Here is a 20,031-nt window from a genome sequence, read left to right as displayed (position 1 = left end):
CTAAAATTCATTCTTTCTTATTAATTGCGACCCTCTGGAACACCCACCCTTCTAAGGACATATAAACTGTGAGCCTACCACCATGATTGGTCTTTGACATTGCACAGTGTCACTGACCCTTTTGTTAATAAAATGCCAACATTATTAATAAAATGATTAATTACCCAGAAACTTCGTTTCTCAAACTTTTTAAACATCAATCTTTGTTAGCCTCAGTTTCCTCACCTTTAAAGTGGAAGACAATACCTGTGATAATTATCTAACAAAGTTGATGAGAGTAGGAAAGTACGTTGAATATTTTAAAGCTCTGGTTAAACATTGTCTCTTTTTAGGGGGTTCACTAATGGCTGGGTGGGAGAAAGATGTCTTGGAGAAGAAGCAGGAGAAGAGCTTGAGATACAGATTAAATAGAAGGAAAAGGAGGGGATATTAAAGGAAATATATGAAGTATTTTAGAAGTATGAAGAAGGTCAGAGACTGATTTTGGGAAGGGAAATTTGGGATAAATTGATAAATTTAAAGAGAGAGAGAGAGGACCTGAATTGAAGGCCAGTAAGAACTTAAGATGAAGGTCTCAGTCAGAAAGACCAAAGAAGAAGAAATAGACAGAGAGGAAGAGCCCAGGAAGAAGTAAATGAAGAGGGGCAGGAAGAGAAGGAGGACTAGAGCTGAAGGAGATGGAAAATGAAGATTCAAGGAAGAAGATTGGAGAAAGAGTAAGGAATCAAGGAATAGAAGGAAGATGGCAAGAGAAGGTAAGAAGTTAGTAAGGTGTGGCAGTCAAGGAGACAACAAATGGACCACAACAAGTGGTCCAGAGTTCAATAGCACTTCCCCCCACAGAGGGCTATAACATAACAATTTTCTTGGAGGAACTCCTAGTAAAAATACCAAAGGACTGAGTTTTATTTCTAACTAAACTTTATCAAGTATGGGGAAAAAGAGAATTTTGCATTGGATGAAATAAAGTATATAATATTTATATTTCTACATAGCCAAATTACATCTATTTGTGCTCAAAATATGGCTGGTATCCCTCCTAGAAAAAAAGTAACAGGACACCAGTTTATTAGGGAGAATGAAGAATTCCATTAAAAAATGCAAGAAGGGCTTTATTATGAAAAAAAAAAAACAAGGGATATGAAGAGGCAGAGGGGAATTCTAACTTACAAGAATAAGTCAGAGGCTTACAGAGAAAGGGCCAACAGAACAATCAGAGCTATGAAATAGATGTGAGGCCCTTTAGTGAGCAAAGGGCTAGGCCTTCTGAGGAGGAAGTAGCTGCTTGTCCTCCAAGGAATCATGATTTGGTTTTGTTGGGTTTGTCAGGTGACAGATCAACCAATCAGAGATGGAAGACAGAAGGACAAATTGTGGTGATTGGTGACTCAAACTGAGAGGGTCTTAGGGGAGTTTGTTTGTTGGGAATAGAGACTTCTGACATCTATGGGACAGAGAACCTGCCAAGACATCCAAGTGAGTGACTACCTCCTACCTACTCCTAGTGATTCATACACAAATGATACTGACAGAAGGAATCTAGAAGGAAATGTTAATGATTACAAAGTCTTAGGGAAGAAACTGGATACTCTGAGGCACAGGTGGTGTGGGGTCCCAAATGGGGAAAAGCCATAAAACACAGTAATAAGTGAAAAGCCATAAAAACTTAAACTCTGTGGAAAAAAAAGCCTGAACATGGCTACCCGTTAAAAATTATAACTTAGATACTGAATCATAATTTAGATGTTGAATCAAAATTTAGATACTATGACCTATGTAAGCCATAACAAGAATATCATATGACCCATATGTGACTGGTATATGATCAATACACAAACTTATATTTGGGCATAACATTGGCTTAACATTCAAGCTTATTACTAAGCAGAAAGCCCAAAATATCCACCAACTGGTAGTGATGCACTCTCTAGATCCTCCTCCTCCTCCTTTTGTCTGTTTTCTTCAATTACCATAGAGATTTTTGGGGTTCTTTTGCAGGGTATCCACTGAATTGTTTGGCTGTTGCCCTAGACAGAAGATTGCCCCTATTTTGTAAGTGTTCATAATGATTGATTAACTACTACCTATAATGAACCTGGAGATGCTTGGTCTCTTCCTTTGGTATCAAGAACATCCCATGGTTATGGCGGGGAGGTACAGGGTTCCCCAGCCAGGGGAATTCCAAACCTTAGAGGTGGTGTTTCATTTTTAAAAATTTTTTTTTTTTTATCACTGCTCTATATCAAAGACAAAGGCTTCAGAGGAGGAGTATTTTTTTTTTTTTCATCATAGCAATTCTTGCAGTGGTCAGTAAGATGATATAGAACTGTTTTCCACATACCTCTCCAATGTTGAAACCTCAAAAAAAAAGTATGTGAAAAATGTAGAGAAATTAAAGGAAGAAACACAAGGAAGCAAAAACACCCTGCAAGATAAAGGTCAGATGACAGACATAACAATAGACAACTAAAATATTTAGAGCTTTCTTTCAGTATCTTCATCCCCCAGCTAAGCACTAGGCAGAATTAGCACAAACAATGTTGGAGATTTGTGCTTTGGAGTCTGGCTGGGGAGGCCCTTACTTGGTACCCCTACAACAACAGCTCAGTCTGAACTTCAACATTAGGCAGAAATCACTGATTCTGTCTGGTCAGAAAGAAATGGGAGTAAAACTGCATGGTGTGGGACAGTAGGGTGGAGGTGGCAGGACAGAGATAACTTGAGGTAAAACCCTGAGAATTTCTCTGCCTAAGTAAAAGAAAATGATAAACCAAGCTGGGATAAGTCCTTTTCTTAAGGATTTTACTCTGGACAGGCACCCAGCCAGACTCCCATACTCCTCAACATTAGGAGGCTGAGGATGCCTAGCCTTAGAAGTATGTGAAGGAGTGAAATGGAGAGGGGTCAAAAAGGGATGAGGAGATCTAAGGGGAATAAAAGAGAAAGGCTAAAAGACAAAAATCCATAAAAGAAAATGTGTGTAGAAGCCTAGCCCCCAAACAAGTAAAGTGATTCATAAAAGTAGTAGAAAACACAAATAATAATTCAAAGAAGGGCCATACACATTGAACAAGTATTACACTCTGAAAGAAAACTAACCCAAATTGACCAGTGAAAAAGAGAATTCTACAGACTCCCCAGAGATCATAAAATAGTATCAAGAAAATCCACAGTCGTTTGAAAGAGAAATAAACGTTTTAAAAAAAATTTGAGAATGGAAATTAGGCCAGAAACCAGAGCTCTCAAATTTAAAATAATGAATACAAACAATTGGGTAAAGAACTTAGAACATATAGTGCAGAATATAGACATAGGGGCTCTGAAAAGGAGAATGACAGATTGAGAACTCAAAAATAAAAAAAGCAGAAGAAAATTAACATCGAAATAACTTTGAAAGTATATATGACTTTTACACAAGGCAAAAGTTACTGAATCTGAAGACAAGGTTTGCTGAGATAACTTAGTCTCCCAGAAAGATGTGATTAATTAAAAAACAAGAACTGAAACAAAACAACTGAGTACTGTAGGAAGCAATGTAAGAAAACTGCCCAGATTTTAAAAATATAAACAAAGGACTGATTGATCAAATACACAGATTTCTGGAAAAGAAAAATCCCACACTGGAAACTTCAAGCCATGTTGTGGTTAGATTTCAAAATTTCAATACAAAACAAGTATTGCAAGTAACCAGAAGAAAGGTCTTCAGCTATGAAGGAATATAAACTCAAATAATTTAGAATTATTCCATAGTCATGAGAAATGGAGAAAAACTAAAGAACCCCAAAGTGACATCTTGTAAAAAGGAATTCCAATCATCAGTGACAAAAAATGGGCCTCTGATGAAAGAGATTTGAAGTATTCCTGGAAAACACACACATCAACTCAGAAATGATCAAAACATTCAACTCGCCAATAACCTGAACAAGAGAAACACAAGAAGGCAAATAAGAGCAATCATTAAGGAAAAAAAAAACACGAAGCAATTAAATATTTAATAAAAAAAAAAAGAAATTGGACTGAGAAGTAAAAGAAAGAACCAAGAAGTATCCTCTGAAATAAGACAATTATAAATGGCTAAAGATGAATCAACCAAACTTACTAAGTACATACTATGTTTAAGGAACTGTACTACAAGTTGGGGATACAAAGAAAAACATGAAACAATCTCTGACTTTAAGCAGTTCACATTAGATCACAGAGACACATCTTTAAAAAATTATAATGGTTAAAGCAGGCCTCAGGAAAAAAAAATCCCTAAAAAATATATTAACAAAATAGAAAAAGAAAGGATTGACAGACTGAATATCCGTTCTAAATATTTAGAAACCCAAAGAAATATTGAAAATTAGAAGAGAAATAGATAAATTGGAAATGAAAAAGACTATAAAAATGATAAACAACTGACTCCGCTTTTTGAAAAGATGAACAAAATTAATAAAATATTTAGTCAACCTGATTAAAAAAGATGTCAGAAAATTGAATCAAGAAAATAGCAAAAACAAAGAAAAATGAAATCAGTACAAAGCCAGAATAAATAAAAAGAACGACCAGAACTGACTTTGCATGGTAATAAGCTAATTAAATTAAGAGCATAAAACAAATAGATAATTACCTTCAAAATTGAAAAATAAAAAACTAATAGAAAATTAAATAGACATCTTAAATAATCCAATTTCAGAAACAGAAACAGAATTAATCTCAAAGACAACTAAGAAAGAATTAAGCTCCTGTTGTGGTGAATTTACAGAATTCTATTAAAATTTAAAGAAAAATTAACAACAATACTACAAAAATTATTCACCAAAATGGTAAACACTCTATCAGACTCCTTTTATGAAACAAATATAGTCCTAATATTTAAACCAGGGAAGGATAAAGCACATTAAGGAATATCAATTCAAAAATTTTACATAAAATCCTGTCAAACAGACTACAACAATTTGTCCAAGAAGTTATTATTATTAAGTTGGATTTATATTAGGGATTCAGGAATGATTTAGCCATAGAAAACAATCAACATAATTAATTATATTATAATCAAAGCATTCCAAACCACATGATTAGCTTCATCTATGCATGAAAAGCTTCATACAAAATACAACTCATTTGTGCTTAAAAAATGAAAAAATCTAACAAAATATAATCATAGTGGGATGACTTTTAACATCATAAAAAAATCTATATAAAATCTAGAGCAAGCAATATATACAATGAGAATATACTAGAAGCTTTCCCAATAAATACAGGAATAAAGCAAGGATGTTAATTCTTCCCACGATGAAATGACGTAGTTCTACAAGTGTTAGCAACAACAATAAGAGAGGTGAAAGAAATTAAAGGTGCAAAGATAGGCAAATAAGAGATAAAACTATTGCTATTTGCTAATGTCATGATGGTTTACTTATATATCCTAGGGAAATAGCAAAGACAGTAATTTAGACACTGAATAGTTTAAGCAAAGTTGGAGGCTTCAAAACAAATTTCCCCAAATCAATAGCATTTCTTTATAATGATAACAAAATCCAAGAGGAAGTAATAGAGAAATCCAACTAAGATAAGTGCAGAATGTATAAATATTTGAGAATCCATCTCCCCAAGCACATAAAATGCTTATATAAATTCAGTGACAAAATGCTTCTTAAGGAAATAAAGAGAAATTTAAATAGCTGGAGGAATATTCAGTGCTCAAAGCTGGGCCGTGTGAACATAATTAAAAACAGCAATATCATTGAAGTTAATTTACAGTATAATGCTATATCAACCAAATTATCAAAGGGATACTTTATATAACTTGACAATATAATAACCAAATTCATTTGAGGAAACAAAAAATGTGTAGAACATCAAGGGAAATCATGAAAAAGGTACGAATGCATCCCTGCAGTATATAATAAAGCAATGATCATCAAAACCATGTAATACCAATTAAAAAAAATTGAGATATAGGTCAATGGAACAGACTAGAGAAGGGAGAAGCATAAACAATGGCTCTCAATAACTCAGTGTTTGAGAAAGCAGAAAACATAAGTTACTTAGGGGAAAAAACCCTTCCTATCTGATAAAAGCTGCTGGGAAAATTGGAAAGCAGTATGGCATAAGTTATGCTTAAAGCAACATCTTATGCCCTATTCCATAGTAAATTCAAAGTGGATATGTGCTCTTAATCATAAAGATTACACCATTAAAAATGTTAGGAGAGAAACAGATCAGATACTTTCTATAATTATGAGTAGGAGATATATTTTTAACTAATATGAGAGTCAATTACAAAGATATAATACATAATTTTGATTGCTTGAAATTGAAAAGCTTCTGCACAAAAAAAATTAATGCATCTAGGAGAACAAGGAAAGCAGTCAAATCATGAAAAAACATTCCTCAATTGTTAAGTTGTCAAAGAGTACGAACAAATATTTTCAAAACAAAAATGACAAAGTACCAATAACCATATCAAAAGATATTCCAAATTACTAACAATGAGAAAAGTGAAAATCAAAAGAACACCAAGGTTTCATTTCACAAATTGGCATTCAGCAAATTGACAAAGCTGACAAGAAACAGGAATAGATGGATTATGGGAAAATAGAAACACTAGTGCATTCTTGATGGAGATGGGATTCAGTACAACCATTTTGAAAAGCAATTTGGAATTCTGCAAATAATGTGACAAAAATGTCCACACTCAGAGATTCCACTACTAGATATATATGCCCTAAAGAGGCTGTTGATAATAAGAAAGGCTCCATACATAGCAAAATATTTACAGCGGCACATTTTGTTATAGCTAAGAATTGGAAACAAAGTAGATATCCTTCAATTGGGGAATTGCTAAAGAAATTGTGGCACATGGATGTAATGGAATATTACTGTACTATAAGAAATGATGAATAAGATAAATACTAAGAAGTATGGGAAGACTTACCTGAATTGATGCGGAGTAAATAAGCAGAACTGAGAAAACAATAATATAAATAGGAAGGACAAGGCCACAAAATAGTTGAAAGTAAATGTTGCAAAATTTCAAAGAACAAGCACGGCCTCAAAGAGGAGAGATGAGAAAAAAAACTTTCCCTCTCCTTTATAGAGTCTTGTCAACATTAAAAAATTTTTTAACATATTTGTCAGGATTGCTGACTCTTTTCTCTCCTCTTGCTTTAAAAATACTCTTTATTATATGGGATTATCTTTAAGAGTAATAGGGAAAGCAATATAGGAAGAAATTTAGGCAAGAAAATACAAAATTATCAATAAATTTTTTTAAAGAAAGAAGGAAAGGAGGAAGAGATATTAGTGAACCAATATTTTGTGGAAGAGCGACAATAACATAGGACGTTGCTTAAGCCAGGAAAGGAGAAGCAAGAATCACAGAAGCTGAGTTTGAAGAAGTATCAGTAGTCAACTAGTCTAATCCACACATGAAAGGCAGTTCCATTAGAACATACCCTACATGTGTTCATCCAGCCTCTGCTTAAAGATATTCAAGGAGGGAGGACCCACTAGAGAAAGAAGGAAGGTAGAGATGGGTTCCCACCTGGGGCAGAGGCAAATAAAGATAGGAGGATGGGATGAGATCTACAAATGCAATATCATAGAAATAGATTAGAGGAGAAAGCACAAATTTAATACTCCAGAAATCTACTTCCTTGAGAGATATAGAGAGAACATTTAGGGATTATATTAGGATATCATTTATGAATAGAATAGAATTCAGATACACCAGAATAGGAAAGAAATAAAATCAGAGTAAATGAATACTTTTTGGAGGTTGCCAAACAATATTACCTAAATTCATTTACTAATTTGGTTCCATACCAAATGAACTGCCAAGAGGCTATTCTATAGATTTTAACAAAATTTATGTGTCTAGAGCAGCAATTCTCAAATGATTTGGTCTCAGGACCCCAACTTTTTTTTTTCCATTTCTTTTTTTTTTGTGAGGCAATTGGGGTCAAGTGACTGGCCCAGAGTCACACAGCTAGTAAGTGTTATGTGTTTGAGGCTGGATTTGAACTCAGGTCCTCCTGACTCCGAGGCTGGTACTCTGCCACCTAGCTGCCCCAGTACCCCAACTTTTCAAAATTACTGAGGATCCCTAAAGAGATTTTGTTTATATGAGCTGTATCTATCAATATTTAACATATTAGAAATTAAAATTTTTTAGCATTATCATGAAAATAATTTTAATTTTCAGATAACCTGAAAGGGTCTGGCGAACTCTCAAGGTTCTTAGACCACACCACTGACCCAGAAGAAAAAATCAAGCATCTCAAGTGACATAATGAAAAAAAGTAGAAATGAAGGTGGCCTAATGGTGCCAGGAAATTATATGACCAAGTAGTAATTATTTAAAATCAAAATTGTTATGGGTTAAAAAAGTATGTATGAAGTTATTGATAGGACAAATTAGGTAAACAAGACCTGGAAGCAATACAACTTAATAGAGGCAGATGGTAGCATAATGGGTAAAGTACTGTGTCTGGAGTCAGGAAGACCCGAGTTCGTATGTGACCTCAAACATTTATTTGCTCTGTCACCCTGAGCAAGTCATTTAACCTCTGATTGCTTCAATTTCTCTAATTATAAAATGAGGATAATAGTAGCACCTACCTTGAAGGGTTGTTGTGATGATTAAAAGAGAAAATATTTGTTAAAAAATAAACAAAAACATGTAGCACAGTGGCTGGCACATAGGTGCTATATAAATGCTCATTTTCTCCTTCCTTCTCTCTCCCTCCCTTCCTTAACAGTATAGCATTTGATAAACAATGGGACACTAACTCATTGCTGGATAAGAATTCACTATTTGATTAAAAATTACTGGAGAAACTTGAAAATAATCTGTTAAAATTTTATACATAGATCAATACACAACCTTAATTTAAAAGGTCATAACATAAAAAATTTGGAGGAAAATGGAGATATTTTTCCACAGCTGTGGCAGGGACACCAGGGATAGAGATGATCAACGAAGATAAAATGAACAATTTTGATTATATCAGATTGAAACATTTCTTCATAAGCAAAATAAACGCACTTAGAATCAGAAGAGAAACAATTATTTTGGCAAAAAAATTTCAGAGCAAAATTTTCAGATAAAGATCTAATATCTAATAAAGATCTGGGTAGATCACTAAAATCATAAATCCTTAAAGTACTATAATAATTATACCCCTTGATGGATTGAGTTGGAATTAGCTAAAGTGATATAGAGAGATAGAGAATAGATTTCAGTATTTGATCTGTCATGAGTGCAAATACCCTTTAAATCAGACTTTGAAATTCCATCATTGATTAAGGAATTTGATGCTGCCAGTCATCTTTTCCCTTTTGTCCAGACATTAGTCACGCCTTCTACTTCATTAAAGGTAAGCTAAATAGGGCTCCTCCTTTTGGAAATTGATCTATATATTGATTTTGTCTACACAGAAACATAGAATGTTGGAGTTGGGAGGGGGACTTTAGAACTCATGTAATCCCGGTCCCTGATTTTACAACTGAAGAACATGAGACTCAAAAAAAAGAAGTGACTTATTGAAGTTCAAACAGACAGAGCAATGACTAGTCTTATTCCTACCTTATGCATGTAATATTCTGTCTGATCAAGAAAATTGAGAAAAAAATTAAGGTGAAAAACAAAAAAAATTTTGTTACTTAGTGGTTATGAAGGCACATAGAATGTTTTTCACTTCAAACAAAAGATGCAGCTTTGTTTCAACAGTTCAATGGGTTTTTATCCATTTCCTACTTGGCCTAGGATCCTGGGCTTGTTCCATCTTTAGACTCAATTATTGATTGACAAGTGTGGTGATACAGATGCAAATGGTGGATATTCACACTGGGGCACCACTTTATAATAGGAATTGATGGCTATATAAATACAAGACCAACAGTAAGTGCTTACTCATGTTGAAGGTTCCACCCACTTAAAAAAAAAAGTTCATTTTTCCCTGGAGCCATTAGGTTGATGCCCTGCACATGCAACAAAAACCATTTCTGATAAAACTGTGGGAGGCAGTGGTTCCATGTAGATCAGCCACTAGAGTATAAATGACGGTCACCTGAAGGTAATAAGTGCTTCAGAATGCAGCAAATAATCTCATGCACCAGCAGACCAATTACTTTTTGAACTGAACCCTCCAACCATTAATGATGGCATGCTAGCCATGTTTTCCTAATTGGCTCATGAATATGTTAAGTATGCTACAGTCACGAGCCCTCTGCCAGTTATTAATTCTGTGGCTTCCTTCCCATCTCAAAAGACTAACTCTTTCAAAAAGAAATTATATTGATTGGATGGGATTTTATTTAAAAAATTCCATTAATATGTAGTTTTTATGCTATAATTTTTTCTAATTGTTTACAGAATAATTAATGATTTCTTCCCACTTTTATACAGAAATGGGACATCAGCACACCAAAGTATAATTTCAAAAAAATTTTTTTTTCTTTTTTAAAGTATAGTACCCCCATACAAGAGTATTTCAAGTGTTTCTTCATCCTTGAGAAATAGCTCCAGATGTTCAACAGCTGCCACAATCTGAATTACTTTTTGTCTTATCATCATCATCATCACCATCATCATCATTATCATCATCATTGTCCTCATTGTCAACACCATCACTGTTAATGAAAAAGAATCCTATGCTTCCGTAATACATTTGTCGACGTCTTAGTACTAAATGCATTATACATTGGTGATAATCAGCAAAGAAGACCACCTGGATTTTAGCATAATTCTCTGCATTTCAGTTCCCTAATGGCTTTTCCCCCATTTTCTATCAAGGTAAAGGTAGAGTATTATGTTTTCTTTTGTGTATATAGGTAGAATCACATGTCCTGATAACGTGAAGGGCTTGAGTAAGAGTGGGAGGTAAAGAAGTAGTGTATTGGTAAATGTTTAACAAACTGGTTTTCTGGAAAAAAAAACATAGGAAGAAAATACTTTTTAAGTTTTTCTGCGTTATTAATATTATTCTATCACTTTCTTAAGTCTAGAACAATCAACAAAACAGTAATTCCAGCCCTGATTTATGGCATTTGCTGATTTTTGAGGTGTAAGTTCTTTTACTAAAAATTTGAAGGTCTCTCCAGGACGTACTTAGTTCTAGTACACTATGGAGGTGAAGTGAGAAATGAGAGGAAAACTTAGACGCTACCTCCCAGTAAGACCCCCAGAACTTGCTTGCAATAGGACTCCCTTTCCCTGGGTTTCCATTGTTATCAAGCATACTCTGTTTTAGACCCATCAAAGGTATTTCTTTCACTCAGACATAACTAGAAAAATGGGATCTACTATTTATTTCTTTGTGTTCCAGACCTTCTTTTGTAACCATTGCAGTTCCTTGATTCCTCTGTGCTCTAGAAGAAATATAAAACCTGGGGACAGAGTTTTTCCACCTGGGATGGGGGTAGGGAATGACATTTAGGAGTAAAGGATATTGTGGGGTGCTGCCCAGTTCTGCTTTAAACCTTGGATACATAGCCATTCAGCAATTTGACAAATACATGTCATTGAGAGGCAGTATGGCATCAGATGAGCCAGAGCTAAAACCCAGCTCTATAGGATTTACACTGAAAGATTTTTCAACTTGGTTGGAACTGCTAAAATTTGAACTGTACTATCATATCCTTCAGGAACTCAGGGTCACTTATACTTCATCACCTGTTGAGCTGAAGTAGCATCTTGGTGGAAGTGACCATGCTCTGAAAAATAATGGCAATTCAGGTTTTATAGGAGTTACATTTGAGAGAAAAATAAAGCCTATATTCAGACAGATTTGATATGTGTGAGAGTAAATATGGCATGGTGGATAAAGGGCTGGCCTTGGAGTCAAGAAGACCCAACTTCAAGTCCTGTCTATGACATGTACTACATGTGTGACCCTGGGTAAGTCAGTAAACCTCTCAATGTCCCAGGCCACTCTCTAAGATGGAAATTTATAGGTGAGTTGCTGATCTTCATCAATGGAAAAAATTTACCTATTGGGCATTTCCTAGACAATTGAAATTGCAGGTCTGGACCCATCCCCCATAGATTGTCTGTCTCTCTGTCTGTCTGCTGTGACATATAAAACGTTTAAGAGACATAATTTCTGGGTAATTAATCATTTTAGTAATCATGCAAGCAATAATTAATAGAAGGGGCCAGTGGCACTCTCAAATGCCAAAGACACCTCATAGAACCCATTGAGTGCTCCTATGCCCTTGGAAGAGTGGATATTCCTGAGGGTGGCAATCAACTTTGATTGGTTAACAAGTAATGCGAGAATAAATATTAAAATGAGAAGTGGGCTTATTTTAATGAGAGTCTGGAGAATGTGACTCTGAGAGATTAATCTCTTGTCCAGAGTATCCCTGCCTAGGGCAATCTAGGCAAAAGAGGGTCTACCTCTGCTGAGTGGAACACAATGGGCAGAAATTCACCTTAGATTAATTCTTTACAAGGTTCTTTAGTTGGATAGAGCAACAAGTCCCGCCCAGCATCGAAAGGCATGTACCCCACGGATTTTGGTAATCTTATCCATCAACAATGTCCTTCAGAGGCTGGCTTGACGTATTAGAGAATGAGGTTCTAGGAAAGGAGAAAATCTAGGTATCCCCGATATTCACAGTTAGTTATTTAATAATCATTTATTTTACTAGCCATCTATATCTGGAGGGTGTGGGTGTAGGATGTGGGATATAAAGAGTGTCTCTCAGAAGTTCTTAGGAACTATACCGAAGCCTACCCTTTTGTTGTCTATTGGCTCATTCTTTTATTAATTTTCTCTCACTAGATTCTAAGATCAGCTTGTGAGTATGCTCTAAAATAAAATAAGAAATTACAAAATGGCTTAGTCCTTGGGAACAGGAAAAAAAAAGAAATTAGGAAGAATGACAGAAACTCTATAATTAGCCCAGCCCCTACTTGAGAATAAGATCAAGGAAATCCTGTGCTTAGCTCCTCCCTTCTCAATTTCTTACCATGAACTTACTTGCTTGGTTAGAACTCACTATTACTGACCATGTAATTTATTAGCAGTATTAAATAAAAGAAATATAAATAAGCATATAAGCAAAGTATAGAAATTGAAATATTTCTCACACTGTGCTCTGGGAAAGCTGCTAGACTTTGCTCTCACCAATTGCCATCAAATAGCATCACAGTTGGTTTGTCCTGTTCTTAGCTCCAGTCCACTCTCCTGCCATTCTGCCATTCATCTAACTTCTCTCCCCTTACTCTGGTTCAGATGATTATCTGCTTCTACCTGATCCTTTACTCTCTGCTTCTCCCCATATTTCCTCCAATCTTGGTAAAAAGTTCTTTCCTCAAGACTTAATGAAGTCTCAAAACAAAGTGTGACTTCCTGAAAGTCTACAAACATTCTGGTCTCAGGATTCTCTATCCTGGGAAAAGCTACCAAAGTCTTTGATGTACTTTATTATTAAATGTGCCATTTCAATTCCCAAAGTCTGCATGATTCTGAGTGTCAGCAATGGGTGGAGACATATGTGTATGAGTATGTTTCATTTGTATAGGGAACTCCTAATCAGGAAAATGCCTCTATCTATGCAGATTGGTACCTTGTCTACCATTTATAGCCTTAAAGAGCTACTTGCCTGAGATGTTGAGAGATTAAGTGTCTTTCCCATCAGTCAGTATGTAACAGAACTTGAACCCAAATCTTCCTGACTTTGGGGCCAGTTCTGTTTCCTCCATTATTTTGTCTGTCTCTCAAATGTATATATGCGCACACACACACACACACAAAATCTTATTTAGGAAAAGCATGTAGATATCTATACCCCCATCTTCCCAGTCATCTAGGCTCAAAAGCTCAGTGTCATTCTTCACTCCTTACTCATACTCACCTCAAGTCTTGTGTTTACCTTTATAGTATCTCTTGTCTAAGTCCCCTTCTCTCCATTCACATAGCCACCAGGCTTTGTATGGACCCCCTTCACTTTTCACCTCAATTATTGCAATAGTGTTCTAATTGGACCCCCTGCCTCAATCCTTTCCCCATTCCAATCTAGCCTTCACTTAGTTGCCAAGGAGATTTTCCTAAAGTGTAGATAGGCTTGATGGAGTCACACTGCTTCCAACCACCCCCCCACCCCACCCCAAATAAACTCTAGGAGCTCTTTATTACTTCTAGAATCAAAAGTAAATTTCTCTGTTTAGCTTTTAAAGCCTGTTACCTCCTAGTACCTTCTTACCTTTCAAGTCTTCTTACACTTTACTCCACTCTGCTGTTTCTTGGAAACAATACTCCATCTCCACACTTAGTATCTTTGCACTGTTTCCTAAAGTTCTGGCCCCTCATCCCCAGTTTTTAAATTTACTGAATTCCTTCAAGACTTGGTGAAAATTCTATGTGCTGTAAGAGGCCTTTCCTGGTCCTTCCCCTTCCCAACTTAGGGCATTTTCCTTTGAGATTATTTTCAATCTAATTTGAATGTACCTTGTACGTACTAGTTACCTGTATGTTGTAAATAGAATTAGAAGGTGATATCTTTGAGGGGAGGGACAGTGTTTTTGCTTCTATTTGTACTCCCAGCATGTAGCACAGTGCCTGTCACATAGTAAACCTTTAATAAATGCTTGTTGATATAATGAACGAATATCATATTAAAGATGTATACCAATATCTGCAGATATATAAATCTATCTCCCTGTATGCATATAGGCAGCCTGACATTGTTCCACACAAACACAATTTGGTTGAAACAGTATTAAAGGGGTCAGTTTTTCCAGAACAATAATATAACTATTATAGATGGAAAATCAACTGAACAAGAATCAATTGAGCAATTTTACAGCAGGCTTTTACTACTTGATGATATATTAATATAGTTGTGAAACAGCAGGGGGTATACAATGTGCAAATTATGTGTGTATTCATAAATTTGTTTGTTTATGTGAGTACCATGTGTTTCATAGTATCCCTTTCTACAGAGATGAGAATGGGGATATTGAAAGTGTTATTTCCAATTTAGCCTATCTTTACCTCAGTAGAGTGGTCTGGGGCAGACCAAAAGAGCATTAGTTATTGCTGCTGTTTTGTAGTTCAAGCTGATTTGCCAGTAAAAGAAAACAAGAACATGGTGATCTCCTGGAACTGTAGCATGAGAATGACAGCAATATTTAATCTTTTCCAAGCTGTGCCACTGTCCTAGGGGGCATCTAAATTCAACAAATAAAGTTATTTGATGAATAATCTCATTGCTTTTGTGCTTTACTATCTGGAAATTGTGTGGCCAACACTAGTTTCTTTTTGATGATTTATTGGGAGATCATTCTTTTTTACCCTTAAATAGCCATCTTTATTTAACAAAGACAATATTCTTTGACATGGTATTTCTTTTATATTTCCAAGAGTATTATCACTTTTTAAATGAACAAAAATGCTTATAACTATTTTAGTCACTTACATAATTATTGATTAAGTAGAAACACTTTTGAATTGCCATACTGGAGAAAACTTTTGAGAATTCCTTGGACAGCAGGGAGATCAAAATTAGTCAATACTTAAAGAAATTAATTCAGACTGTTCACTGGAAGGTCAAATACTGAAGCTGAAACTTGAATACTTTGGCCGCATAATAAGATAGACTCATTGGAAAAGACCCTGATGTTGGGAAAGGTTGAAGGCAAAAGGAAAAGGGGATGGCAGAGGATAAGATGGATAGATAGTGTCATGGAAACAATGAACATGAACTTGGACAGACTTTGGGAGACAGTGGAGGACAGAAGGGCCTGGTGTGCCATGGTGCATTGGTTCACAAAGAGTCAGACATGACTGAATGACTGAACAACAACAAAATATAATTCTCTCCTTTCTTTTCAGTCTTCTTATACCTTACAGCACTTCCTTATTCCTACCTACACCTTCATGTCCTCAATGATCCAGTGACAGTGGCCTCCTTGCAGTTCCTCAAACAAAACACTTCATCTCCTGACTCCAAGAATTTTCACTGGCTATTTCCCAAGCCTAGGACATTGTCTTTTCTCATCTCCACTTCATAGCTTCTCGAGGAAGCATTTTTCTAGCCAGGAAGTTGGCTTACCTCAAGTTTCAGCTATCATCTCACTTTCTATAGAAACCTTTCCAGATCCCCATTAATTCTACTGTTCTCCCTCTGTTGATTCTTTTCACTTTATGTAGCTTGTTGGTATACAGTTTTTGCATGTTTTCTTCCCCACCCCATTGTGAACTCCTTGGGAGCAGGGACTGTCTTTTGCCTTTCTATCTCCACCATTTAGCACAGTGCCTTGCACATTGTAGGTGCTTGATAAATGTTTATTGGTCAATTGTTTCTAAATATGAATAAACAACAGTCAGAAGAAGAAATGAAAATGATCAATGACCATATGAAAAATTCACTAGATTGCTAATAATAAGAGAAATGTAAATTCAAACAGTTCCAAAGTTTTACCTAATACCTAGCAAATTGGCAAAGATAGTAAAAATTGAAAAAACTAAAGTCTGAGGAGCAGGGGAAAGACATGCATGTTAATATGCTGTTAGGGGATATGTGAATTGGGCTAAATGGTCTTGGAAAGAATTTGGAATTATTCACAAAAGGATACTTTGAACCAGCAATCAAACCATTGGACAGACTGTGGAAGTCAATGACAGAAAGGAAAAAAAAAAAGCATTCTATCAAAATATTAATAACAGCAAATTTAACCACTAAGTAGTATTGGTAGCCACTAATAATCCTATTTTCCAAAAAAGAACCTGATCTTGAGAAGCTTAACATTCACTAAGAATGTCTTGGTAGCATATAACTGACTTTTTGTGCTCCATCTTACTGACATAGAGTACCTGTTGAGCTGTCCATGGTAGCAAGTGATGATCCTTTCCTCAGTTCCATCTCTTTTTGGGTGACTTTGCTTATCTTGTTAGTTTAAATGGATTTATCCAATCAGAATAGCTCTGAACTTCTGACTAACAGAAAATCCCCCCAGGATCAGCTGAATTCTAATCCTGTAACCTGGAAGTTAACTACTGCTCTCCCTCCCTCCAGTTATTTTTGGATATTGTAAGCAGTATTTTACTATCTTTTCATGAAATCAATAAAAGGAATAAATATTAGAAAATCTATTGCACAGCAGAATGTTCACAGCTTCTCTGAGGCCCAGGCTACTTCAAAGCTGGACATAGGCATACTATGAATCCAGGAGTTACAGAAAAGACAGAATCTAGTCTTTTGTCCTGTCACTGCCATACCTCCTCTGAGTAGGCAGAGGTATGTAGGAAATCTAACACAATTCCCAACTGATGTCTAACTCATGGATTCAACTGTAACTAGTAATTAGATGAAGATCCAAGGAAGTTGAAGTCTACATACAGGCTTTTTAGCTCATCCTTGTGGCATGAGGAAAAGAACTTTGTTGCAGACAGAATCGCCTAACATCAATACTTTTTCATTCAGTGTCATGTCCCTAGAAGAAACTCCTTACTACCATCTCACCATAGCTAGTTCATTGCTTGTGAAAGAGGGGGAGTTGATGCAAGGTAGGTCCAGGCAAGGAATTCTTGTTGATGCTATTCTAACTTAGTGTCTCTGACCCTGACACTTTCCATTCTTCTTTCTTGTAGCCTAGAAGGGTGTCACATCCCTACATCCTTTCTAATCAATAGCCAAACTGGGATGCTACCTGAAGGTGAGTTGGAGTGATGAACATTGCATATTTTTTTTAAAGCTGGAAACAAAATTGGAGTCTATTAATTGGGAAATGATTAAACAAATTGCAGCATATGAATAGATAGGGACAGGAACCCAACCTGTGATTTTATTGGTATAAGGAACCCCCCAGATAAGGAAATTCCCTCTATGTAAACTAGTAACTTCTTTGCAACTTTTAGTCTTGAGAGCTGCTTATTACGATAAGAAGTTAAATGACTTGCCTAGGGTCACATAGACCATATGTGTCAATAAACCAATCAATAAACATTTTAAGTACCTACCAGGTGTCAGGGACAGTAGTTAAATCCCAGGCTTCCTGACTCTCAGCCCAGTTACCTACACATTTTACCTCATTGCCTTACCTTAATATATATGGAATGGAACATTATTTCACTGTAAAAAAAATGACAAAAGAATTGAGAGAAACATAGGAAAACTTTAATGAAAGGAAAGAAACAGAAGGAAAAAAGTAGACCTTGACAAAAATATACACAGTGGAGATAAGGGTGTAAACAATAGCAATGTTAAAAAGAAGCAGTCGAACTCTGATGAACTGTAATAAATATATTAGGTCCTGAACAATTTAAAATTAAATGCACATTTTTCTTTCTGTAGACATATTGGTGACTACAGATATGGCATGAGATATATACTGGCAGCCATGATCATGGTATTTGTTGGATTTAGTTAATTTTTTTTTTAAAAGGAAGGATTCAATTAGGTGGATAGGAGTTCGGTGGGGTGGAGATTGAGGGGGAAAATGGTGTAAAATGAAAGGCAACAATAAATTTAAAAACATGTAATCTGCTTCTTAAAAAAGGATTAATATGCAATATTTAAGTATTATTAGGACTAAAAGCATGGGGATATAATGATGTCATCCTCAGGGCTGGTGTGAATGTGGCTGTATGGAGCTTTTTTATATATTTCCTACTGAAGCCAAATACAGTAGCTTAGCATTATTAAATGTTAATATTATTTATTTTCTGTGTCTAAGGGACTTCCATTGTTAGTTTGTTAGAGTGACTTAGTGAATGAATAACAACGACATGAAGCTTGGTTTCTGTTAAGGTTTACCGGAAACAAAAAATATCTTGATAGTCATAGGGAAAATGTCTGAAAATAATATTGTATCATATATTTACCCTTTCGGGGTAGGGTAGAGGGAAGGAGTCACTGTTTTTTGCTGAATAAAATGTGACCCTGAAAACATATAATAATATTGGAACTTTATAAGTAATTTTTGCAATATAAATAAATAAAATTTGCAATATAAATATAAATTTTGCAAGCTGCTTTGCATACATCTCATTTAAGTCTCACAACAACAATATAAGGTAGGTAGTACAGGTATTTTTAAGGTCCTTTTATAAATGAGGAAACTGAGGCTTCTCAGAGAGTTGACTTATCCATGATCATGTAGCTCCTAAGCATCAGAGACAAATTTTGAAAGTAATTCTTCCTGACTCTAGGACCAGCACCTTATCCATTATGCCCTACTGCCTCCTGTAATTCAGTGATTAAATAACTAGATGAAAATCACATGGGATTGAGAAGACTCTTTTTTCCCCCTGCTTGCTTATATTTAGGTACATTTTTTAGGTATAAATATTACTCAAGGAAAGACTACATTCCATGCTTGAGTTAGTTTAGCTAACCAGAAAGCATTTTATACTCTAAGGTTCAACAGGGGAATGACAATTTATGTCTTTATTATCCAAGAAACAAGTGGCTTTAGGGAAAGGATTAAATATGATGGCATTAAAAATCTTTTGGCATAACAAATAAAATTGTCAAAATTGAAAACTAAGATTGTACACATGAGAGCTCTCTAAAGTATGGGAAGTGAAAGCCCACACATACACACACACACCAATTTCTAAACAAACTAGAATTTATAATTTCAGCCTACTATTCTTTTTCAGACAAATTTAATCACTTATTTTCCCCTCTGTTCTAGATTCTATATTCCAATCAGATTCTTTGGGCTTCAGCTAGAGTCTCACTAACTAAAGTCAAGGTCTGCTGATCCCCTGAAATAAGAACATGGGGTGGATTGACCACTGACTCCTGGGAAACCAGTTAAGAGAGGAAGAAGTCTGTTTGTTAGTGTCAGTTCCTGATAGTAGGGAAGTGAGAGGAGAAGTGCACCAAAATCAGGTGAATTCTAGGGGTAACTAAAGCCTGGGTTTCCCATCTTTTTTAAAAAATTAATATTTATTTATTTAGTTTTAGTTTTCAACATTCACCTTCATAAGATTTTGAGTTTTACATTTTCTTTCCTCTCTCCTCCCCAAAAGAGCATGCAATCTGATATAGGCCATACATGTACAATCATATTAAACATATTTCCAC

This window comes from Vombatus ursinus, unplaced genomic scaffold (assembly GCF_900497805.2).
Source record: "Vombatus ursinus unplaced genomic scaffold, bare-nosed wombat genome assembly UNPS02014942.1, whole genome shotgun sequence".
Classification (NCBI taxonomy): Eukaryota; Metazoa; Chordata; class Mammalia; order Diprotodontia; family Vombatidae; genus Vombatus; species Vombatus ursinus.
This window is presented reverse-complemented; position numbering follows the sequence as displayed.